Genomic DNA, 23,811 nt, shown 5'->3' on the forward strand with positions numbered 1-23,811 from the left:
TCCTTGTAATTCTTTGTAATCCAAACTTCCCATGGGAACATACAGATTTTCCTAAAACTTCACTTACTGTTAAGCAGCAGGGTGGAAGTCCTGCTCAGTATCAGAGAGATAAAGCTCCATCATGAGATGGTCCATTCCAGAAAAGAAACACTGGCTGCAAGTGAGGCAAGGCCCCAGACTGTAGAGAGCATGGAGGGAAAGCATGAGGGGCAGAAAGCAGAAACTTTTATTCTTTTGGCAGGTCCATGTCTGAACATAGACTAAAAGCTAACAGTACTACAGTAAAATTCTCCTTGCTGGCATTTATTCAGAGTTGGACTGATGAGACTGCTGAGCACTGGAGTTCTCAGCTAGTTACAAGTTGCTGCTCTTCCCTGGCTGGTGAGCGAGTGAACATTTCACTGAAAGGCTGCAGCTGTTTGTTGGCTTAGCTGCTGCTGGCATGGATATGGAGATCCACAGCTGTGGCGATGGTGATTTAGAGCAATCTGACCTGAAGTGATCTTCTGAAAATGACAAAAGGGGGCTTCAGTTGCTGGCATTCTGACAAACAGGAGTATGATTCCTTAGTGTTCATTTTGCTTTGAGATATAGCTGTATTTAGAGTAATTTATGCCAGAGACTGCCTGTTCCTTAATCCTGGGGTTTTGGGATCTCATCGTAAAATATATTCTTTGTATTCCTTAGGACTTTTCTAACTGCATAATCTAACTCCAATTTTCTGGGTAGCACGTTGGCCCTGTAAGTAAATGGAAAATTAATTAATGGCTTAATATCCTGAGCAAAACAAAGTAATAAGTAAAGAAGAAATAAGATGTTTCTCTTCACAACATTTTTTTACCAGCTATTTTCATTTTTGCTGTGATGTTGTCATTATGCCTATTTGAGGATTTGTTTTTTTATATAGCCACATTTTCCACAAATCAAACCTCAACCTTCATTTCAGAAGACACAAAACCTTCTTACAGATCTTTGATCTTTTGTGTGTTAGCTGAAAAGGCCTTTGTAGGAAAAAACAGATCTTATTAGTATACTTGTATCTCTTAAAAAGAAAATAGCTTTCTACAGTAAATGCATTTTGCCTATTTATTGAAAATAATGTTTTCACTCCTGCATATATGAAATGAGTTGAGCACATTACCTTCAAATAAATAACTGACCTGCATTTGTTACTGTTCCACTTATGTTATCTCTCCACACACTAAAAATACTATAACTGATACAGGTAAAATGCATTTTAAGGAGAAAGGTGTGGTTGTTATGTTAGCTGCTTTTCTTATTGCCTTATCTAGAAAAAACAAGTTCAGATAGTAGAATGATGGTAAGCCTCACAAAATTAATAATCTGAAAAGACAGAGTCTTTGATCAACTGGTAGTAAGTAACAATGCTATTTACTTACAATTATTATTCATATCATACTGAAGCCTGATTTTTTTCCTTCATTCTGTTTTGCCATATATGGGAGTGCTGTGGGCTAGCTGGAATAGTGTTTATTAAATATCGCAGGTAAAGGTCTTACCAATAAAAGCCTCAAAACAAAAACAAAAACAAAAAACACAATGGTCTAATTTTTATTATGCACAAACCTCGTGTTCTGACTAGAGTCATCTTTTTTACAGCTTCGTAAATAGGAAGCATCCTTAATCAGAGAATGGCTTTGTTACCTGGGTTGTTCATCTCTTTGGGCCCACCTGTAAGCAGACGTAGTGTTTCTTTTGTATTTGATGAGTTCAATAAGGCTTCGAAATACTGCTTAGTTAGGATACAAGGAAAAAAAAGCATCTGTATAAATAAAACATCATTGCTCCTCAGTGCTTCTGTTCTTACGGACATCAAGGAAATGGCATTACTCTATGTTAAAACAGATATGATAATAAGCGTAAAGAATTGCAAGAAATGTTCAGATGTAACATTAACACTGCATCATATATATAGTAGCTTTTTTTTCTGTATCTCAGGGTGCTTTCCAAAAATCAATTTAATTTTGTAGTGCAGTACTTAATGAATACTGAAAGTTCATTCCCTGTCCTGTCGCTCTGTTCCATCATCCCTGCTAAGTTTTTGTTACTCGGTTTAACCTTTCATCCTCTAAGAGACATACACATGTATTTCCTGACTCCTAGACTTGGATGAATATGTGCAAACCATTATTAATGTTCTTAGATAAGGAGCAACGTTAGCGTTTCATGTCATAATATTTATTTTTGTTAAACCTTATGCCAGCTGTCCCACGTTTTATAGAGGTTTAAGCAAGGACAACATGCTGTGTCATCTGTAGGCATGCTGTTGACCTACTTGATTTGACAGAAACAGAATTTATACTAGACTGGATATCTCCAAAATGGTCTGTTTCATTTGTGTTCATCCAAAAGATATGATGCAGGGTATTTTTTTGCTTGTTTTAACAGTTTATGAACCTTCCCACATTTCAGAGGGTTTTTCTAAGCATGCTACTTGAACCCAGTTGGGGATTTCGGCTGATTGACCCATGGAGCTGCTGAGAAAGGCCAGCCAAAAATGAGAAATATTTTCAAGAGCTTTGCCAACGTTGCCGGGAGGAGATGCCCTGCAAAAGCGTTCAGCTTTCTGAGACACAGGCTTCTAGGATATAAATGTAGCACTTCTGATACAGACAATCTGGACAGAGAAGAGCTTGTTATCTGCGTAAGTCAGTGCCCCGAAGGCCACAATCCTCTGAAAGTGTCACCTCTGTCTCATTTTGAGTAACCCCCATTCCTGCGACCTGCCTGCATCTGTCTAGGCCGGATCAGGGTGTGCGAAATTCTACAGCTGCTGAGGAAAAACTGGAGTTCTGGGTCTCTCAGTCCAAGTCTGTGGGCACACTGACGTAGGGGCAGCCGACAAAATCAGAAGCACTTTGAATGAAATCATCTGAGAGGCTCAGCACATCACAGAACAGGGAGAACTAGGAGTGCTGCTGTCAGAATATGGGGCTGTGAGGCAATGACAGCTTTCTGAGCTCATGTGGAAAGGATGGCAGAAACTGAGCTTATTTAAGAAGTGGTGCCAGAAAAAAAAAAAAAAAAAAAAGACCATGTCATTTCAACCCTCTGTTCTTGTACTTATAAACTGTGTCTTGCTTCCTTTCTGAAAGCTTCTAACTCTTTTAAATGAAATTAGTTCAAGTTTATTACCCCCCTGAGGTTGAACTTCTCCAGACGTTGTTTCATTTGTGTGTTTTACCCATTCCGTGCTGTAATGACTACTGTTTCCTGTCCTATTATTTCAGTCAAATCATGGCTACATCAAGTTGGTTTAACACAGCGGTGATTTACATTTGATGAGAAGACTGCTGCTGCAACTCACAGCTTGAGTGCTGCTATTTCTACAGACCTCTGTTTCTGATTCACTATTCTCCTCCACTTCTTATTCAGACATTTATGGATTGGATAATGAGCATAGTGGGTTGATACTTAGCTGACTTTTCAGCAGAATTATAGCAGATAGCTTGACAGAGCTACGGAAGTTCTGGATTATATCTAATGAGAATTTAATGAACATTTTACAAAAACAAACTTAGTGTTTTGTGGTTGCATGGAGCAAGAACCGTCTATAAATTTGTGGTCAGGATAGCTTAAAGTTCATTGCAAGTTTCCTCTTCCTAGAATAGGAACTTCTTTCTCAGCACCATGACATAGAGCCAGGAGGACACAAATGCAGTTAAAGGCTTGTTTTACAAGTGAGAATACAGTGCAGAATTTTAGCCAATTGTGAATAATAACATTTGGTAGCCACTTTGGTCAGTTAAGAATGATAAATAAAATTTCAGCACACTGAAAGCCTGTGCTGATGCCAAGACAGTACTTGGGAAAAGTGGAGAAGATTCCAAGATTTTGGGACCCTTAGAAATTGACACAAATATGAGCCAGTGTTAGAGGCAGACAGTGTACTGATGATGCAGGACTGCTGTTTGTGGAAGAGGGTATATTTTTCCAGAGGTGCCCAGATTGTACTCAGCCCCTGTCTAGTGTCTGGGCTGGATCTCTGACCCCCGCTACAGCCATGCTGCCCGGCTGGCTGCCCTTCGCCTGGAGGACTCCAGTTTCTACATTAAAGGCAAGCCTTTAGCGGGGAGTAATCCATGGATACTTCTTGGTATCCTACAAGTTTTTCAGTGCTGGCTTCTTTGCCGAGGGCCCAAGGTGCTGCCTCTAGCACATAACCAGGCCCGCGCCTGACAGCAGAGAGGCCTGCACTGTACATGGCTTCACATGCGCCCCTGGTGCCTCCTGGGCAGGTTGGGGGACCTGTCCTCACTGTGGAGTTACTAACCAGAGCTCTCTGACCAGCTTCCTGAGGCAGGGCTACACAATGCTCTTGGCCTCTTAGGTGTCTGACAGTCTTGATTATAGAAGCGTTCTTGCAAACTGCTTTTATTTTCAAAAGCTCTTCTAACATCTCCATTGTTTGCAGATGAGGTTTGACATTCAGCAGGATGAAAAGCCCTTGCATCTTTTCATTTCCTAGGCAGTTCAGGTTTGGCTGTGTTATTAACAGTAAAAAGCCATGAGTTCCCTTCTCTCCCTTATCTTCTCCAGCACAATATTGCCAGGCTGATAACTACAAACACTGAAACTAGACGCAGACCTGGGTCTCTCTCCCCAGAGGTCAACAGCAGTACAAATTGCAGTGAGGACTAAAAGGACAGAGAAAGCCCGGGCCTGATTTAGATACTCTCCCCAGCAGTATATACCCGCTATATGTCCAGCCTCCCATTTTTCCACACCTGAAGTAGGGGGTCCTAGAAAGAATGAATTAAGGAGGTTGAGGTGAGCTGAATTTTCCCTTTAATATATCTGTATCACATATGCAGTTCCAGCTATCATAGTAGCAGGTATTAGTCTATTATAATCATGTGGCAGCAGTTAAATTTATTTTTAGCATATACCCTTGTCTCCTTAAATTTTCAAAATGAATGAACAATGAGAGAAAATGTTAGCTTCAGCTTCAATAAATGTGCCATTTTGCAACCTTTAAGAGTCTGACTTTGCAATTGAAATTAGTTTAATTTTCAGTGTATATATGATAAACTGAGCAAAAGTGGACTAGGAATTATTGTGAAAGACTTGGGGTCAGGACCAGGATCAAACCTAGAGACTAAACTATGAAGCTGATGTGAGGAAAGCCTCTGCACTTCATCTGAGCAGACGTTAAGCTTTTCATAATGGTACAGTAACGTCCTTGTCAAAGGATGCAAAACAAAGCTCTCAAGAATGTGAAAACATCCTCGTGTCCTGTGCTCACACCACTGGCAACCAAAATAAGAGGCTGAGAGTGACAGCAAGAAGTGGGTTTCTCTTGTATACATTAAAAAGAAGCCAAGGAGAGGGCTGAAAGCAGGCGCTGTTATGAGTGGTTTTCACATGTGGTTTTTACGTCTTCAAAATGCATAAAAGCAGCATGAATGAAAATTAAGCCAATGTTTGTAAATGGAGTATAACAGAAAGAGAATTAGAAATACTAGCAAACAACAAAAGGAAAAAGCAGAAATTTGGAAGGCTACAAACACTCCTGGCTTACACTGCAGTCCTACTATCAGGGATTAAGGAAGATTTTCCTCAAATTGACTCCACCTGGCTGCTTAACAGCCTGCCACCTGTGGTAGTGTTGGCTGGGGTCAGGCTGGATTTGGGGCTGGGTGGTTATTCTGTCTCATGAGGAAGGGTAAGTCTTGTCCCCTTTTGATATTCTGATTTGAGAGCACTGTGTGCATTCAAAAACATTTTACATTTTACAGATTTAGATCTTACAAAGCTAGTTACATAGGGACTGTGTAGATAAATTCTTCTCTGGGATAACAGATGATGGGGATGATGGTTAGGGGCTAATGTAACGTTTACTGGTGGTGGCAGAGAGATTTCCTGGCTTCAGTGGGCCTGAGCTAGTGCGGATAGGCCAAGTTTGCTGCTGGAAGCTTGCTGGTTTTCAGAGATCATCTGTCAAGGAATGCAGCCAGTTTTCTTTCTGACTAATTTGTCGTTTCTTTGCTACAACCTTTTGTTTAGCGTCTGTCTTTCCCCTTGGTATTTGCCATGAGCTATGGCTAAAACAACAAGCGCATCATTGAAATCCTAGGGACTAGCAGTGGCTGGGTTTTTAAAAGAATCTGAGTGGAAGAAGAGAATAACTCCTAACTCTGTTCTTGCTTGTGGCTAAGAGTTACTGGATGTTTCTTCCTTATCCAGCAGAGACGTATCCCTTCAGGCTGGCTTTATTTGAATGAATGAAATCCTTAGAGATTAAAATACTATAAAAATTCTGTATAAAACTGGGAGGGTATGTGGGAGAAAGGATACAACCAGAGGTGGATTAATAGTACAAGTAAATAGCTCCAGGCAACACATGTCAGTCATTTCCTTTGGGATCTGCTTGACCCTTGTTGAGTAGGAAGAGAAGCTGGCTTTGGCCTGTAAACCCACAGATATCTCATGACCTCTGTGGAAGTTCATTGCCTGAATGCTATTTCTTGGACCCAGCGGCATCAAGGGACCTACGGAAGCTTTGCTGCTGATGTGTTTCTACAGATTGCTGCCTCTGAAACATCACCCCTTGGCAGAGAGAGGGCTCAATGCTTATGATAGGGGACATCACTTTCTTTTTCACATCACTGTGTTGTTGACAGAGCTGAACAGGAAAATCATCTGTTGGCTTGATAAAACAGATTCAATGCAGATGTCACTGAGAGAGAAACTTTGCAGGTTTACCACATGCAAAATACATTGTCTCTAACAAGACGAAAAAGAAAATAATCTCCTTTTAAAACTTAAATGTATTTGAAACATTTCTGGTCATGACAAGGAAATATAAAGTAATCTTAGTTCTTTTCTCTACCCAAACTCTAATAAGATATCAGAGAGTTTGCTGCCAGAAATAATTCAGGGAACATAAAGATGTCACCTGAAGAGTCAAGTGGTTTCTTTTAATCCACCGTTTCACTGGCTGTTTCCCTACCAGTATATCTGCTGCTGCAGTTGGCTTAAGATAGAAGTTTGTATTTGGTCTTTGAAAAGCTGAAAATAGCTAGAGTCTTTACTTTGTTTTAATGATCAGTGCAAAATTCTGTTGGAACACATCGCTGAAGTGAGGTATAGTCATTGAAATGGTTTCAACTTGCGTCTGTGGAAATATATTTATTTTTGTATCCCCTGACCTGTGGGAAAATATTATTTCGAATATCAGGATGAGGTCATGGGACTCAATGGAGAAAACATCGCAGAAAGAATTAGTTTGGTTTTCAAACTAATCAAGATACATTATTTGGTATTCTGAGCCAGCTATATTATGACTGTGCTAGACTTCCTAAATAAGCTCTTTAGAGAAATACAAAATCTAGTAGAAAAGATTTATTGGTGAAGTACCATATGAATGGGTATTTGCTTTTGTCTTTTGTAGACACTAACTTGTCTTTCTTCTCCAAAAAAAGAAACCGTTTAGGCCGATAGGAGCTATATAGGTTAATAGACTCAAAAGAGTTTATTATGAGATGCTACTAGAAAGACTGCATTTTTAGACCATTTTTACATCAGCCTTAGGGTGCTTAGTCTATGGGAAGAGTATAGCACCACTCAGACAAGTCTTGGTACAAGCAAAAATGCTTCCACAGCTATAGAAGCCACTGAGTTTCACTGAAGATCTTTTCCATAAACTAATTGAGTTACACATCACTTTCTGAAAGACGAGAATTCAAGGTAATCAATAACATAGCTAATAGAACCTCTCCTCCCGGGAAAGAAGGGATGCTAATGAAATGTTTGTAATACGCATGCTACAAATCATTTGATTCCGTTAGCTAAGCTGCTTTCAATATCAGACTATAGGAAATCCATCTTTAACAGGGATGAAATGGCACTGTCATCTGCCACTGAAACACATGCTGTACTGACTTGAAAGCAAAAACAGTGGAGATGCAACATATGGCATTCACAGCAAAAGTTTTTCTGAAGTCTGCTGTGTGCATTTTGCTGTCATTACAATCAGTTGTTCTTCACAGCCTGACATTTAGCAGAGTACACTACAGAGCAGTCAGAATTCAGTTTCAGTAAGGAGGTATGAAAGCAATCTATTTTTTTTTCTTTTCTGAACTAATGACAGCTTTGCTTCCAAAGGACTTAACATCCAGAAGCTGTGAAACCTTTTCACTATGTTTTGTTTCTTGATCTGATATTCCAGGGAAGGGTAACAAATTTCCTATAGTGTTTGAGTGCTTTTTCATTTGCTGTAGTGTGATACCAGTTACAATGAAGAAGGGAACGTACTTTCAGACGTCATTTCAGGCTTATGTCAGACATTTGCTGATGAAGAGCTGTAAACATGCGTGTGTAAACTCAGAAGTATAGCAGTCTTGCCTGGATAACTGGTGATGATTTCTCGTTTCAAAAGGAACAATTTATTTCTTCCTTCTACATAAAATGTCACGTGTAATCTATCCAACACAAGGCCAGCCTTTCCTTCCCGATATTCTTTCTGAAATTCTATCATTGCTAGGAAGGAAGAGTCAGTCTTGGGAATATATTCAAACCTAGCCTGAAGTAAGCAAGTTTAAAAGACAGCTCGACCTGCTGAAGAAATCCCAGTAAAGCAAGCACAGTTCGATCAGCACTGAGCCTCTTCCCAGAGGCCATCGTGGACATGAACCCAACTGCAGCAAGTTCCTTCTGACTGTGGTTAACCTAAGCATTTTTTTCCAGGCTTTCAGGAGCCATTGGCCAGCTGTTAGGTATGGCAGCAGGAATAATGGTTATGTGTCACATAATCATTCCCCGGACAGCAGGATTATAAGGCTGTTATGGTAAGAGTTAGGCTCTTCCTTGGGAGCTCTCTCATGCACAGATTGGTTGTGTCTGATCCCTCCAAGGTACTGGAGCTCTGATTTGCTTCCGTCTTGCTCTGGGTGAAGGGATGCTGGAGAGTAGGACAGCATTCATTTGGGAGCAAGGTGCCAGGAAGCAGAAAGCCCTGGGAGACAAGGACCTGCACATACGCTTCTGTGAGAGGCTGGTGAGAAGATCTGAGTGAAAAAAATAAAACTCAAGTGAGGTGATAAATCAGAGATAAGGAACAGAGAAGGATGTGAGCACAGAATAGATAAGCCTGTTCTGCAGACTTCTCTGTAGCTGTCCAGACCTGCAGGTCCTCATCAGCCCAGACTCCATCTTACTGCTTTTGCCTGCACAATTACCAGTCTGACTAGGAAACAAAACCCAAGGGACTGGGTTCTGTAACTTCTGAATTGACCACAGTACAGACTAGATCTTCTACTGTATTCATACAGGAGCTAAACACAAATCCTAAGCATTGTGCAGCATGGTTAATTGGAGTTGTATTACTTACAGTTTTCCTTTACTCATGGCTGAGAAAGGGATTTTTTTTGGAGTTTCTGTTTTCTTTTTTTCTGCACAGGAATTTTTTTCCATTACTATTTTAGCAATGGACAGTGAATCAATATGTCCATTAGTAGTCACAAGAACAGCATTGAAGTGATTTTGTTACTCATAAGGATATAATTTAGTCTCTTGTGGCCCTATAGCATAATGTGTTTCATGTTTTTGTGTTTAAATTACAGGTAGTTAATGTCTTGGAAGTCTTAAAAGATAGTTAATTTCTGTTTTTATAAGAATTCTACCATTTTTGGTCTACCCATCTCTGGGATGTCATTGAAAAATGACAGACTGACTTCATTATAACCAGGAAAATGAAACATTCCACCTAGCTTCTGCATGGACACATCTTCCTTTTCAAAGGTTCATAGTGGAGCACTGAGTTTTCTGATGACTCAGATTAATTTGTTGGTTGTCTATGCAAATGAGGATGCACTCAACTTTTAGAGAAGTAGTCATTAAAATTTTCTTTTCATGTGTATGGGACTCAACTTTCCACTGAACTGATTCATTTAAAAAATGTAAATGATTTCTGGAAGAACGTTGAGGAGAGCAAACAGTGCCTGATGTGGAGGAGCAAGTGGGAGATCTGCCTTGGTGGGCTGAAGTTATTTGCTAACAGCCAGCAAATTTTAGCTTGCTTTCTCAGCAAGGCAGAGAAATCTACCTCTAGTTGCTCTCAAGCCTGGGAGCTGCCGCTGGATTTCCTTGCAGCAGAACTGCCTGCCATGGAGCTCTGCGAGACCTGTTTAAGCAGTGGTCTCTCTTGTAAAAGAAAGACTTGAAGCTGAGTGTAAAAAACACTGGAACAAGCTTCCTGGTGAGGTGATTGATGCCCCATGCCTGCCAGTGTTCAAAAGGCATTTGGATAATGCCTTCAATAATATGCTTTAACTTTTGGTTAGCTCTGAAGTGCTCAGGCAGTTGGAATCGATGATCTTTGTAGGTCCCTTCCAACCGAACTATTCTATTCTCATATGTGTTTTGCAGGAAGAAAAATAATAAAAAAAAAACAAAAAAAAAAAACAGCAGGATAAATATCTTAGAAACGTTTTGTTGGGTATAGAATTTTATTCATGTATTTTTATTAAAGAGAAAGTCTTACCATAAAAGTTACCTTAACTTTTGAATGGCCATAAGTAAAAAATGTTGCCAACCTTCCCATTTCTGGAAGAACCACCCGTATTGTTCAATTTCAGAGCAATTTTACATTCCAGCAACTGTGATGTAATTACTGTCTCCTTTTCTAATTCATTTTAATAACTTTAATTATAATTTCCTTCAATGGTCAATGCTTTGGACATATCATATAATTATAAGGAATTGCTATGTGATTTTGCATTAATGAATATTCACCAATTGTAGGGATTCTCAATATCTTTTGTTATTAAAATGTTCCAACCCGAATGAAATTCGATGATAGCTGAAAAACAGAGTGCAACGCCCATCATTTTGTAGGTGATTGAATAAATAGATGATATTGTTTTTTAGCTTCATGTCTGTCGCAGAAGACGGACAGATCAGCACTCTGTTTTGCTCAGTGAAATGGAAAACATGAAAATAGTACAACAGGTATTGATTAGAAATGGGCTAAGACACAAGAATGAGACTTGAATTTTAAACATACTAAATTTTAAGGAAATGAAATTCGAATGAAGAGAGGGAGGAAAAAGGAAAAGGCGAGGAGTTCAAGTATCAAAACGGTACTTGGCAATGAGAGCTTGGCTCAGACCCCCTTTTATTTCTGAGTGGAAGCAATAATGTATGGTTCTCCGTTTGCACAGCTGTTCTGCATCACTACTGTGCAAATCAGCATTAAAGTGTACTTACGTACACTGAAGATAATTCTTGAGGCACCTCAATTGCTGCGTTTCCTTTTGGTGTGGAGTGGTCTAAAACTATATTTGGAAGCAACTCTGAAATGGCAAAGTATGTCTCTATTAACGTCCCAGGAAGTTTTTTTGGGTTTTGTTTTCTGTTAAATGTATGGGAGGTCAAGGATAATTTATTGGTTAGATTTGCTGATCTAAGTCACTGGCCTCAGTTACATCTCATGGGTATTGCATATTGTGTGGGTGAAGTTTTGTTTGTTTAAAATCCATAAATAAGGAAAAGGAATCTAAATTCATTGTCAAACTGGAAAGAGAAGAATCTACAGCACTGGGAAAACTGGTGAAAACTCTTGAGGTTCTCAGAGATCCCTTCCCAGCCTTTGACCTTGGGAGTGTTGAAAATGGTGCTCTTCGGACTTACAGAGCACAGGGTTTGCTACGCAGAGCTGAGATTTGGAAATCATCAGCTAGTCCTTCACACACATCCAGTCCTCTCCCTAAGCACATCCTCTTTCTGTTGGTGGTTCCATGAAAGAATAACTGTTCTATTTTGCATAACTTGTGAAAAATACAAATATATATATATATACACACCTCTTCTAAGCTACAAATGTGATTTTACCTGCTTATTACATTTTATAAAATGTCTGCACTGTGGGAAAATGCTTATAAATCTGAGGTTGTTTCCCTGTCAAAATATTGAAGATTTTCTGATAACAGTAAATATGTGTTTGTTTCTGTTAGAATTTCATCAGTGGTTGTTTTTCAGATGGTCAGAAGCTCAGCTAACTTTGTAACAAATTCTACAGATAACTTGTTGGCATTGAGATCATCCTATGCTAAAGTTTATGGCTCCCTCATGTCATTCAGTAACTGCTTTTTCCAAGTTGTAGTGGATTACCAGCAAAATTAAATATGTTAGAAACAAGTTTGGCATGCACAGTGAAAGGGTGTGAGAACAAGGTTATGTTTTCATGAGAACAAGTGTTCTGTTATGAAATAAAGATAAATAATGAGAACAAACATTGCATTAAAAAATGAGAATTTAATGAGCTGGAATTGTGCTCAGTCCCATGGAAAGCTTTTTTTTTTTAATTATTTTTTAACATTCTATTTGTTGTTAGTAAGTGACTACTTGAGTGCATTACCCAAATTTACATCTGACTGTTTGATAACATGTACCAAACTTACATTCGCTTAATATAGATTCCAGGTTTGCATGGAAATTTACAGCTAATTTCCAGCCAGGATGGCTGTTCTTCTTTATAAAGCATTATGATTATAATTACAGACGTTTTTATAAAGTCACGATCCACATTCTTTCTGATGAGCAAAGAGGTTAACATTCCATTAATGGAAACTTAATTAGATCAACTTTTCCCATTCCGGTCTCAAGTGTACACCAGTTCACTGACGAGAGTTTTTGGGAGGAGACCACCGTTCCTGGTTGGAGTCCACGCTGACGAGGGGGCATTGTCATGAGGAAGGCTCATTCTGTAGTGCTTCTGGATCCATGCTGTCCTAGGCGCATCCACCATTTGGGATGAATTACTGAGATGAACTGCAGAACATTCTTGCAATTTTTTATTTTTAACTGGCATGCTTTATTCTTATGCTCTGGCTTAAAAGAAAAATAGAGAAAACTAGGGTCCAATTCTTGTCCCTTTGAAATGTGGAGATGAGCTTCAGGAGAGTCAGTTCTAGACTGTTCACCTAGGGAGATGTTTGGGATGTAGCATAAAGGTGGTCTCCTGTCCCTTCTGTTTGATCTTTTCAGAGGAGAGCCCTTTACAGCTGCGCTCAAACAGCAGCCTGTTTCGCTCTGTTTCTTTGAAAAACATCTTGTGTTTCACTTGCACTTTGAATGGGCAGATGGACAACTGAATCATTGAGTCCAGCCTAGTGCTGGCTGTGGAAATTCATCCGGTTTCCGATCATCAGCCCCCCTAAACAGCAGCAAAACATACTGTGCTTTAGCGAAAGCATCTGCGTGCCTGGTTTATTGGTGAGCCTGGTTTATGGAGCTAGTCACACGTACCGTCATCTCCAGACACCAGCCTTTTTCTGGCTCAGACTGCTAAAGAGAGGCATAAAGAGTTTGGCTGTTACATGAAAACCTGTCAGTAAGAAGTTTCAGCCCAGAGCCCATCGGCTGGGAGTGCAGTAAGTGAGCTACGAGCCTAGCTTTACAAGTGGAGAGTGCTGCTTTCCCCTGCTTGGGCACCGGCGCACAGAAGCTGCGGGACAGGCTGGCGAACACGGTGCTTTTAGCACCCAGCTCTCTGCAAGAGGGTGTTGCAGTTGTCCGTAAGTCACCACAATAGAAAGCATGTGCACAAAGCCTGTAAACTTAGCACTAGAAGAAAAAATTGAAGTTGTTAAGGCAGAAAATCTGCTTTAGCCAAACTGAAATCCTTTACTGCACTCCCAGTGTCTGTCTCTCCCTAGTGCAGGGAGAGAGCGTGGTATAATTGTCTATCACTAGTCATTGAAAGACTATCTCAGCATTGAAGCAGGCTGATAATTTTCTTTTTCAGATAAATATAAATTTTTCTGCCAAAGTAAGACTTTTACTCATCATTCATGAATTTACAGTATCTTAGCAAAGGGACAGAATGTACTGCAGTGGCTGACAAGCAAATAGTTTCATAAATAACCCTCTTGACACATGTGAGATGTTAACATTTTTTGAGGTTTAGGCAGGGCTTGGGGCAGAAGAAAATTTATTTGCTTGTTTCAGTTTTAAGGCAACTGGGTCTTTTATTTTACCTCTCACTGATGGATAGAAGTATCTCTGTTGGAAAGAGTCTTCTGCTCTTTCCAAGCAAGCATACCACAATGACTGACATTTGGCTACAGGTGAGAGTTCCCCCCCCCCCCCCAAAAAAAAAAGTATTATTTAATTTCAGCTAGACAGAAATTTCAGCTAAACATTTAATTTGATTGATAATGTCATGTGATTACAAAACAGGGAATATACAATGAGTTGTAAATAAGATTTGCAGTTCTTCAGTATCTTTGTGCCGTAAATCTATATATCCAGTATATGAACAGAGATATATGGTCCATGAAGCAGAATAAGAATCCTCTTCAACAGAAAAAAAGTGAGTCAGTCCCTGTTGTAAAATGTTTACAGTCTAAGAGGCATGGAGACAGAACAGTTTTTTCTTGTAGAAGACCTGGAGTGAACTGTCAAGGCAATGCTTGTAAGCAAAGACCGATAGAACTGAAGCAGTCCCCTTGGTCAGACAAGAAACTAAAGGTTATTCCAGGGGCTTTTTAGTTTTGTTTTTAAATAAGCAAGAGAAAAGAGTTGAAAGGAGGGGATGGCAGCGTGACAAGGAAAAATAGACTAGAAGAGTGCTCACTCAAATTTAGACAATTTTTTTTTTTTGGGGGGGGGGTCAAAACTAGATTTCATCAGAAAATTATCTGCTTTTCAAGCAGTTTTTCAATGACAAAAAAAAAATAATCAAGTTTTTCTTTTGTGAATATCCAGGAATATCACTTCCCTTGAGGGCCAATTTTTAACTTGTCTGTGCTAAAGCTTCAACAGACTTTCAAGGGCTTACCCTTTTTTATTTAACAGTCAGGTGAGACTTAGAGGCCATTCCAATCACTTGCCATTACACAGAAGTGTCTGTCAGTTAACTTTGTTTTTCTTCAGGCCAGTGACTGTTTCTTCCATTGAAGAAATGTATAATGAATATGATTCAAAGAAACAGTGTTGATATGTCCAGCGGTGCCAGGGAAAATCTCACCTATTTGGTAGTTTAAAATGAAAGATCTGAACAACCATTGAATATCTGGTGCCCACAAGGTACATAAATTTAGCAAATATGTTGAAGGAATTGGTGCCTGTGTACCAATGATGGGTACGCAAAGATAAATGCTCTCCACAGCCAGATTTCCCTTTCTCTCTGTGTCTGGCTGAAGATGTTATTCTGCCCTTGTTTTTGTGCACTTCTGACTTTATCAGCCCTCATGACTGTCTCTTGACACTTTACACCTCTTTTTTTCTTTTTCTTTGCTTTTGTTTTTTGTTTGTTTGGGTGGGAGAGTATCTGATTTTATTTTATTTTTTGGCATGTGCTGGTTTTGATCCTCTGCTAGGTTTATCTATTATTTACTTTACTTTTTTGGCTTTTAAGAAGCTGTTGTTTTCTCCTCAGCTATTTTTAGAATGTCTGTTGTAGTCTGATTAAAAAGAAATAATTCATGTCCCTGTATTAGGAGCTTTCTCAGGTCCTTTTAAGACAGAATAGAGCATATCAACAATTTCTGAATGACCATGTGATCATCCCAGGAGAACTGGAGTAGAACAAAATGTCTTAGTGAAATGAATTTTTTTTGAATTTAATCATCAGCTGCGTACTGTAGATCCGCGAGGGTGCATGTTCTTCTAAGCTACCAAAGTTAATTGCACTAATAAGAGCAACTCTGCTTCCAGCTACAGGAACCAGCTCAGTTGACAGTGGCTGTTTGGCGTGTTGTACTGATGTTTTTACCAGAGGGAACGCTCATCAAAAGGCAAAGCATAGTTCAGGGGCTGTGTACTGAACAATATAAATAAGGAACGGGAAATGAAATTACAAGTTCAAAAATATAACAAACCAGGAATCAGAGAGACAAAGAAATTAAAAAAAATATTTTTGGCCTCTGTACATATTGTCTATTAAGAATCCAGATATTTTTTTAATTATTTATTTTAGGAACATGTTATATTTATTAAACATCTGCAACCTTGTTCAGGAAACACAGGCAACTATTGACTGTTTAAAGCTAAACCTAGGCAGTTCAGTGATTACTAAGAGTAAGAAAACCTTTATCCTGCCATGCGATGTGCACGGTGGGGTACATGTGGGCACAGGGACAGGCATAGTTATTCCGTCAGTGCTACTGCAATGAGAAATCCCCCTCAACTCAGCTCAAACAAAGGGTAAAGTGAAATTGGCTCCTTCCATCCATGCATGCTGATGCAAGTAATCACGGTCTTTCTTCCTTGGGGCTACAGTCAGGCATGAACTGCAGTCAAATTGGGAACAGCTGGAGTTTTTACACCAAACTCTGCTGTTCCCTGTGCACTGTTCATGCGGTGGTCTGTAATGAAGGGGATTTTGCCTGCTGGTTGCCCTGTCTGCAGGGGAAAGCTCTGCAAGGGGCCGTGGTCAGTGCCCGTGCTTGTGCCTCTTCTTTGGTGCATGTGGGCAGAGCCCTGCGGCCCTGTGGCTCCCCACGGCTGGGCAGCAGCAGCAGCTCCTCGTTCAGCAGCCTCGGGCGGGGGGCGGCACACTTGACCTGTCCTGTCTTGTTTTCTCCCAAAACACAAGTAATGGCTTCAGTTGTTGGAAGCTGTCTCGTGTTTGCATCTCTGTAAGCATCCCGAGATGTGGTGTGTGGAAGTAACCATGGCTTTGGGACTGGTAGCTATATTTATGAAGCAATTTGTAAAAGGCTGTAGTGTTCATGATGTTGTAGAGAGCCACCTTGTTGCAACTTGTTTCTGAGCCAAATTGTACTAAGAATATATGGAAGTAAGGACATGTGGAGGTGCACGTGAGCTAAAGATGTGCTATAGTGCTTGTGGGACTGGGAAGAGTCCCCCTCTGCCCACCCTGCTGCTAACAGCCCTTTCCTACACATCTGGTGTTGCAGATACTGAGTGCAGTGGACCTTTGGTCTTGCCCACGCTGGCATTCCTTCTGGAGAAGTCAGCTGTAGTGCTGTTACAGACCTGTTTTGTAGTCCTGGACAGCATCCCAGTGCAGAGTGAGTGAGAAGGCCTAACAGGGCAGGTGGAGGAGGAGGAGTAAGGACCTGCAAGGGGAGACTGAGGCATGTTGGCAGAGCCGCTCTGAGGTAAGGCCAGAGAGCATGAGGGGCCTGGTGGTGAAGTGTGTGCGTGCAGGTGCTGGCCCACTCCCTTCAGTGCTCTCAAGTACAGAGAAGCAAATTCTAAGAAAAAAAAGGAACAAAACAAGAACTCTTCTTGAGTCACTCTGAGTGTGATTGACAAAACGTGCATGAAATCTTACTATTCCTTCAGATTAATTCTTAAGTTTCCACATTTATATTTAAAGTCATGAGGTCACCAGTTATAGGCAGTTCCAAGAACACATAACATATTTTCCAATCTGAATACCTTTTTTGGTATTGCCCTTCTAAAACCTTGACAACTGAAATAACAACGTCATTCGAACTGAGTGACAGCTGGACATAGGGAAGAAGGGAGGGTGTGTTAGAGTGGAGGCCTGTTAGAACTGAGTGGAATACTTTGCTGTCATTGACATAGAGCAGACAGATGATACACTTCTGCAGGTGAAAAAAACTTTACAAAAACTATCTTGAGCCTGTCTACTTGTATGTCCCACCTCCTGAAATGCAGGAAAAAGTTCTGTTTAACACCAACATAAATGGGCTTCTTGAAGTGATGCAAATTACTTTGAAACTGCTGAGTGCTGTTATGCCACACTGTGCAGAAGACCTTCACCAACCCTTCCCGACAGCTTATTGTTTTGCATTTCAGCAAACACGTCTTGTCTTGGATTACCAAGTGCCTCATAAATGTAGTTAATATACAACGGGTCACATTTTGCTTTTGGATGACTACTGGAGTAACAGTTTCATTAAGAACCAGAGGACAACAAGTAGTGTGCTTTTTGCACATTTAGATGGGCACACATTTTGCTTTTGGTAAATTCTAGGGAGCTAAGAAAGAAATTGCCAGTGATAAATATCAAGAACCAAAGCCCTACTGTTCACATACTGTTAATAATAATTTCTTTCAGAAGTTCAAATATGAATCATAACAGGTTCCATAAGTGCCCTGTAGTAACAGGATAAAATATCTTCCTGTTGGCAAGCTGACTACTCACATTTGAGTTCAATATACCCTTGTAAATTTACTTCTCTGTCTATGCCTGCATTCTGAAACGGTCATAACTCCTTACCCCTATCTCTGTGGGTGCATTTTTCCTAGCATGCTAAAATGGCCCAGAAGAGAACTAGTGCCCTAATCTGAGACAGCTTGTCTTGCCTGCTCATTGTCTTCCTGGACCTCCATCGGGACTGTGCTGGCTGGGTCCTTTAGTAAAAGATACCTGAAGGAGGGGAATATCTAGTGAACATGTAGTAGGATATAAATGGATTAAGTGTTACTGCTCCTATAAGTGCAAAGGAATCTCCTTATCAGTTTTCAGTTGCAGTACATAATTCAACTCAGTATCTGTAGAAGTGCAGTGATTTCAATTACAGCACGAAGTGATGTACCGCACTCAAACTACTGTCTTGCATGCAATGGATAGGATTTATACTTCTCATATTTAAAATGCTCTTGTGTGTGTGTATGTGTGTGTGTGAGAAATTGACATTGCCATAAAAATAACGTTTTGTTTTGGAGTGATGAGCAAAGAGTGGAACTGAAGTCAGAGTGACCTCTGAATGCGGCTGGTCACCCCCATGCTGCACCCAGAGGTTTTGCCTTGGGTACAATCACACTCAGAGACCTCACTGGGTTGAGAGTCACCCCATCCTGACCTGTAGGAGTGGAGGTGTCCTTTACAGTGCGTCTCCTCATTGCTTGTAGAGGGTGCCCAGACAATGAACTAATTGTATAGCTTGAGATAACCAACGTTAAATTGATAAACCTGACTTCCGAAGTATAAAGCTGTAGGCTCATTTTAAACCATGCCTGTTTTCTGTCGTTGATCAGTCATGTCGCAGCAGCAACCCTTAAATTTCAAAATAATAATTTAATTTATAGGAAAGCCTATATTACAGCCATATTTAGCTGTATCTTAGGGGAGAAATAGTAAATAAATCAATGATTAGCTAAGACAGTTTAATTAAGGCAGTAGATACTAAAATCTGTTGTTATAACCTGCAACCTGATGAACAGCTCCTGGGCATGGCCAAGATGCGCTGCATGATGCAAAGCGATGCGTGTCTTAGGTGCTCTGTGGGAATTACTGGGATCAAATGAATTTAGCCAGTGTCTTCAAGTCTGCTCCCAATGTGTCAAAGCAGGCTGGTTTAGTGTAACTTAAAAACCATGGTTAACCTCCTTGAACTTCTGGGATTTCAGAAACGTGTGATTAACAGTGAAGCAGGCCAGAGCAGTATTTTTTCATGTCATTCAGATGCATGTTAGTGGGTTCTGACTTACCACTGGGGTTTATTGTTCAGAGTCCCTGATAAGAAAGGCTCCGTGTACTGATAGTGCTCAATGTACTTCCATCTCTAGCTGTGTTTAAGCACAAAGTTCAGTGATAACAGGAATGGTGGTTATGTCCAAGGGAGCTGATGTAATCAAATTCAACAAAACAGGTTCAGATTTGGAAACTGCTAGATTCCCAGCCAGTGCAGTGTCCACAAACCGGAGAGAAACTTCTAGACATATTTATGCACAGTGTTGAACTTTTTTCTCAAATGCATGTAAAAAATTACATACCCAGCACCAAAAGCCAGTCCTGAAATTTTGATGTGAATTATTACTCATTTTTTTTCAGGACAATTCCAGAAAGGATAATTTATATTGGTAGGCGTAAGATAATGTGAAGTATAAAATGAGAGGAAAGATTTCTCTCCAAGGCTTCACTTGTATGATATCAACTAACAGGCAGAAGAAGAAAGAATGATTCAGAAACTGTGTTGTACCAGATAACTGCAGAAGTCTTCTTCACACCATGAAAGATAAAATGGAAACAAACAAACAAACAAAAAAAACAATTATTTTGTTTGAAGAAGACCACTCTAAGTAGAATAAATTCAGTTATTTCACCTCAGTCTGCAATAAAAAGTAGTTTATATCTTAGAATTACAATTATATGGTAATGTGAATTGCATTTTCTCTCCTTATTAGTGCAATATAACAAGCAAAAAAATATATAAAAAACCACCACCAACAACAACAACTAAAAATCAGTCCATCAGTGCTTAAGACTGGTTTCTAGGAATCTGAAAAAAACTTAGCCACCCTGGATCTCTAAGCATTGTCCAGCTTGACTTTATTACAATATTGTGGCTCAGACTGTAAACGTATAAGATTGATTTTGCTTTCTGAGAGTCTACAATACTGATGTAACATCTAGTGCTATAATACATGAAGGTTCTTTCACATTGGGAAATGCTTCTCATAGCTAAGTGACCTAGTGGATCCCAAAATAAAGGGACACTTTATGCTAATTACCGAATATTTACATTAGCTATGCCAAGCCCATGCACTGAAAAGTTAGTTCAGATCCCCAAAATTCATGAAATGAACTTAAAAGCAGTGAAGAAAAAAGAAAACAGCACGGGGTTTTTATTTTAATTTTAATTGCCTTTTTTGGAACCTTAGGTTATAAGGCTTCTTGTGTTTTCAAACCTTTCACCACAAACATGTAGCCTAGAAACTTTCTTTTCAACACATAATTGCACAACAGGGGCCTTAAGGACATACTATGCAACTTGCAAGAAAATAACTGGATTTGGCACCATAGCCGAGGCAGACACATACATCACTATTCCAAGTAAGCACAGGGCTGGTTGTGTCAATAACATTTGGAGCCCAGCTATATTATTTTTACTTGCCTTTTAAACACTGTGGGCGCTGAGCAGAAAGGAGGTGGGATAAGGAGACAAGACAGCTGTGAAATCAGCTTTCTTAGTGATAGCCTGCTGCCAAGCTGGGAGGCAGCCCAGTCCCCAGCGTGAGCTATGGGATGTAGACGGGCTGAGCACAGACTGCGGGGTGCCAGGACGTGGCGGAGAGAGTGCGAATATGGACATAAGGATGCTGAAAAATACCCCATGAAGTATTTGGGCAGGGAATTTGAATGTCAGTTTGGCCTAGAGTTATAAGCAATAGCCGAATGTGCCATCAGTCAATGCACCCATCTGTTCAAATGGTAATGCATAACCATCTGGTTAAAGCAATCGTGCACGATAGCCACCCCAAAGTTTCATTTTCACTCCTCAGACTTATGGACAGGTTTGTGTGGAACATAAGTGACAGTACAGATACAATAGTTATTGATGAGTAAGTGCATTTTTTGAAAATGTGAATTAATTTCCTCCCTTCCCCGTGTTATGTTTTCCTGTTTGTGGTTCTGCGGTACTAGCTTTACTCAGGGCCTAAAAAAAATTATAAGGAAAAATATTCTTCTGGTACCATGAGCCTGCCTGGAAGCAGAAATAGAAATTTACTGCAACGTTATTGCTGCACGTTCAAGGGCCAGGAGAGAGCAAAGGGACACCTGAACTACAAGGCACTTGTAGAAGACCTTGCAAATATCAAGTTTAATAATACATGAATTTAAGAGGCTGAACACAGATACAAAAATGGCAACTTTTCTGTCTTCTCTTTCTTATCCTTTCAGGAAAAAACAAATGCTCACTCCCAATATCTAAGAAAACGAACATTTTCTACCATGTTATAAACTGTGAACAGACACATTATTAAAATTTCATATTGAGCAAGCATTAGATATGGGGAGTGTAACGTCATCCAAGATAGCAGAAGTTTGTGAGGGTCATGGACAAACAATTAATTCAATATTGTTTGTAATATTTTTCTACTATGTACAAGTGCAAAATTAAAAAAAACACAGCATTTAAGAATAAATTTTACAGTCAGTAAAATGTAATTAGTAACTCTATCTTAAACACCAGTACCTTCTGTCAAAAAGCAGCATGCTTTTTTATTTTATTTTTATATTTTAATAAGTATTTTATTAAATAATCCCATTGATTTAAAGGTAAAAAAAAAAAAAAACAAAAAAATAGGTAAAAAATAAATAATAATTAAAACAAACAAACAAACAAAAAAACATTAAAAGGTTCTGAAGGGTTCTGTTCACAGTTGCCTTTTTTTTTTTTTTTTTTTTTTTGCTGACCCTAACTGCCCTAGAAGTTTATCTCAATGAAGTGAGCGTTAGGCTGATTTCTTTTTTTCTCTCCTAAGCTTTGAATGCACTTGGAGAAGTGTGCTAGAGTTTGTCGGGGACTTGCTTGTCCTTGGGCCTGATGCGCACGGCTCAGGGGCAAGGTGCAGAGCCTGTGCAGGGCTGATAGGACTTGGGGAGTCGGTGTCAATAGGGAGAAATGCTTATTCAAAATGTGCTCTCAGGAATACTTCTGCAGTTAGTTTAAATGTTATTTTGGGAAATGGTCCTTTCACTAAGTTCACCTGAACCATGAGATAGATGCATTTTGGAAGGATAAATCAGATATTTTCAATCTACTTGAACACTGTCATTTAAAAATTAAACACAAAGGTTTGTGCACATCCATAGCAGGATGTATAGAAAGGGGAAAATGATCAAATTAATTCACTCCGGAAAATGAAATTTTACAAACTGGAATTTTGAAAACCTTCAAACATCAGCTAGGGAAATAACTATATTATATTTAATAATGGAAATAACTTGATGACTTAATTAGAATAGAATATCCTACTGTATCTGCATGCTGTTTTATACTATGTATCATCCAGGGCTCTGCTCTAGGAAGTTCAACTTTCTGTGGTTTTGGCATGGTTGGCAGAGTTGCCCGCAAACACCGAACATTTTTCAAGAGCAGAATTTTAAGTACATTGGCCATTTCTGGAGAAGAGCTAGTGGCTTTGGGTCATGTACACTGCTAAATTTCAGCTAAGCAGTTTAATTGAAACACATAAGCTATCAAGCATTTGCAGGGAATCCAGCAAATGCATTTCTATTATAAGTATTAAATACTTGTATTTATGTGTCAATGACACAATATTTTTAGGACAGATATTTAAGATGCTTGTAATGACAAATTTGATCTACATTTAAAAGACAATTCTGCATGTGAGTGCTATAACCACAGAAACAAAGAAAACAATAAAATCTACCTTTGTCATATACATTTCTTTCAAGACAGTGCCATCATGGGTAATTATTACATTTATTGTATCATAATACCTGGGAGTCTGAGTCAGGTTTGGAAAGCCTGGACAAATTGAGTTCTGTGACTTGTGAAATGAAATTGGATGCTGTGTATTGGAAATGTGGTGGCCGAAATACTCCTAGATACTGTCATTCCTTTCTGTTTTATAATTAATCTGCCTGACACCTGGAAAATTCCATTACTGCAGAAATACTTTGATGTGTAACTGACAGACTGAAACTCGTCCCTACAGAGTCAATAGCACGATCAGGCTTAGGCTGTGTATTTTTACAATGGACTAGCTCAACCACAAAGGCCAAGCTGCTTTTCTGTGGTAGCCTTTCATAAGTTTAAGGAGTTCAGAAAGGGCAACTCATGAGTTGAATGCACTGAGGTGATATTTAAAGGTGGCTCTTCAATATGAGACAGCATGGTGCAAGCTGTTTGAAGTGGTGTTTGCATTACGCTTTAACTGTTGAATCTGTTACCTGTTAAATATCCAGTGTAAGCAAACAGGAATGCTGCTTATTCACAAAGCATCTTGAAGAGGCCTGTTCATTTGCTCATTGTTGACTGTAGGCTGAAAAATCCCATAGCATAACTTAGCATAACTTCTTCCAAGTTGATTAGTTTACATACTGAGCCGCAGAACTCTGTAAACTGAATTAACAGTAATGTACAACAAGACAGT

At 39.5% G+C, this 23,811-nt stretch overlaps 1 long non-coding RNA gene across 4 annotated transcripts in view; it reads left to right on the forward strand.

The window, feature by feature from the left end:
* Window positions 1-23,811, forward strand: part of LOC118256752 (uncharacterized) — a 171,381-nt gene that overhangs the window by 46,120 nt on the left and 101,450 nt on the right. Inside the window, exon 5 of one of the 4 annotated variants that reach the window (XR_004781317.2) lies at window positions 2,410-3,030. The exons of the other annotated variants lie outside the window; for them this stretch is intronic. This is a non-coding gene — a long non-coding RNA (uncharacterized LOC118256752). Of the gene's footprint in view, window positions 1-2,409; window positions 3,031-23,811 lie in introns of those variants that run through there. 4 annotated transcript variants of the gene reach the window in all.

Source organism: Cygnus atratus, chromosome 14, assembly GCF_013377495.2.
Source record: "Cygnus atratus isolate AKBS03 ecotype Queensland, Australia chromosome 14, CAtr_DNAZoo_HiC_assembly, whole genome shotgun sequence".
Lineage (NCBI taxonomy): Eukaryota > Metazoa > Chordata > Aves > Anseriformes > Anatidae > Cygnus > Cygnus atratus.